Source organism: Gossypium hirsutum, chromosome A09 (genome assembly GCF_007990345.1).
Source record: "Gossypium hirsutum isolate 1008001.06 chromosome A09, Gossypium_hirsutum_v2.1, whole genome shotgun sequence".
Classification (NCBI taxonomy): domain Eukaryota; kingdom Viridiplantae; phylum Streptophyta; class Magnoliopsida; order Malvales; family Malvaceae; genus Gossypium; species Gossypium hirsutum.
Genome location: NC_053432.1, coordinates 74,817,312 through 74,819,396, shown reverse-complemented (window position 1 = coordinate 74,819,396; position 2,085 = coordinate 74,817,312). Strand labels below are relative to the sequence as shown.

Here is a 2,085-nt window from a genome sequence, read left to right as displayed (position 1 = left end):
ATTTAGATGACCAAGTTTGGGAGTATATAGCGTCAATGATAGCTTATTAGATAATGGTATCACACCCCTATTGCAAGGGAGGTAAGGGGGAGAGGTGTGGTGTTGTTGGAAGTTCTTAGGGCTTATAAATAGAGTTGGGCTTTTCAGTTGAAAGCATTTGAATTCGATCCCGTGATGGTTGGAAATGGGGTTTTTTTTCTTCTTCTTTAGGATAGCTTTTATTATTATTATATTCTCAACAATTCTTTTGAATTTAAAACATTTTGAAAGAATTTAATTTGTGTAATTATTTTATAAGATCTTCAGCATTATCTATAAATATGGTTAATTGTGAGTGCTTTGGGGGTTTTTTCTTCTTTAGGATGCGCTTTTTAATATTTTGCCTTTGTACTACTATTATTATTATTAGAAAAGTATCCTCAAAACAAAATTTATTAAATAATTATCCTTAAAAGGTAAAATAAAAAAGGTATCAAGGAGAGCAACGAAGGATAGGCAGTGTAACCTTGACTCCGAATAAAAAATTCAAGTAAATATAATAATAAAATAATATTTCCATGGTCAAATTTTTTCATTAATTTTTTATCCCTAAAACACGAGTAAGGTTAAAATGATTACATATGTTTATTTATTTTTAAAATTTTAAATATAATTTAAAGGATATTTGTCATCTAAATTTTACTTGTAGAATATTTTCTTTCACCAAGTAATAACCTTTTAATAGTACTCAAAATTAGAAAAACGAATATTTGTCAAATTTTTGCAAAAGTATATGGAAATGCCACAAATATTAGATTTCAGCTAGGCAAATAGTGTACACAAAACTTAAATAAAAATAATAGCAGTAGCTTTGGACCTAAGAAATTCACAGTTGAAAGCTTGTTTGATTTTTACTTGTCAGATATATGTTAAGTTGTAGTAAGAAAAATATAAAGATGAAAATTAAAAGTTTGTGTATAGCTTTCAACAAGAATCAAACTTAATATTACATATACGTCATACAATTGTTGTAAATATTTAAGTCAAAAACCAATATTTTGTTGAATATTGGTAATGAATTCTTGACTTTATATCTTGGATCGAACTTTTTCTATTAGTTCTCTTCTCAAAATTTTTCCAGAAGCTGATTTTGGGACACTTTCCAAGAAAGTAATACTCCGTAATTTTTTATAATGTGCAACCTAGGAGCAAATCAATAGAGAGGGCATAGATTACAACAAACAATCTTATTACAAGCCTAGCAATTTTAAAAAGATCAATCTCATACCTTATTTACCACGAATTGTTTAAAATCTCTTCAGTTAGTGAACTTTTGGGATCTCGAACAACGTATGCAATCGGAACCTCTCCAGCTTTAACATCAGGAAATCTAAAAAATTGAGTTTAATGTGCATTACTAACCCTTACGAAGAAGTACAAAAAAAATTGAAAAGAGGTTGGAGATGGAGCTATACTTACGGAATAACAACGGCATCAGTAATGTGTGGATGAGAAAGAAGTAATCCTTCTAACTCTGCAGGTGCCACCTAACAATAAAATAAAATAAAATAGATGGAAATATACATCGAGTGTTAAAAGTTGTTAAACTAAATTTCATCCAATCCAATTAATCTTATTTAATGAAAAGATTCAATTTAATTTGTTAATTTACATTAGTTTTTAATTCGAAAAAATCACTTAAATAAATATTTTCTAATTAATAAATATTAAACTCATCTTCGTATCCTAACCCTAATTCGGAATGGCGGATACTAATATCCCAACTCCTCTCAACCAAAAATCTAAAACCAAATAAATATCCCACCCAAAAGTTAAAATTAAAATTTACAATTAATTTAATTAAATTTAAGGGGAAAAAGAGGGTAGTTGTGGTGGTCAATGCTATTGCAGCTTTTGTTTATTTTGCTATCGTGTTTGGATTGAGAGAGTTTTTTTTCCAAGTCACACTTACCTTTTCGGCTCACCTTATGGTCAAATTATCTACATATCTGTATTTTACCCCCCCCCAAAAAGTGTTCATTTGATTCATTAGATTATATAATTAAGTAAATGAATTAATTTTTACATATTTATATTAAAGTGAAC

At 28.3% G+C, this 2,085-nt stretch overlaps 1 long non-coding RNA gene across 1 annotated transcript; it reads right to left on the bottom strand.

Moving 5' to 3' along the window:
- Positions 1 to 957: 957 nt before the first annotated feature.
- On the bottom strand, positions 958 to 1,868 carry LOC121206199 (uncharacterized). The gene is made up of 3 exons (XR_005901224.1): positions 1,459 to 1,868; positions 1,268 to 1,369; positions 958 to 1,181 (listed from the first exon to the last, which is right to left on the bottom strand). It is a non-coding gene; the product is annotated as an uncharacterized lncRNA (long non-coding RNA).
- Between the last annotated feature and the right edge of the window lie 217 nt (positions 1,869 to 2,085).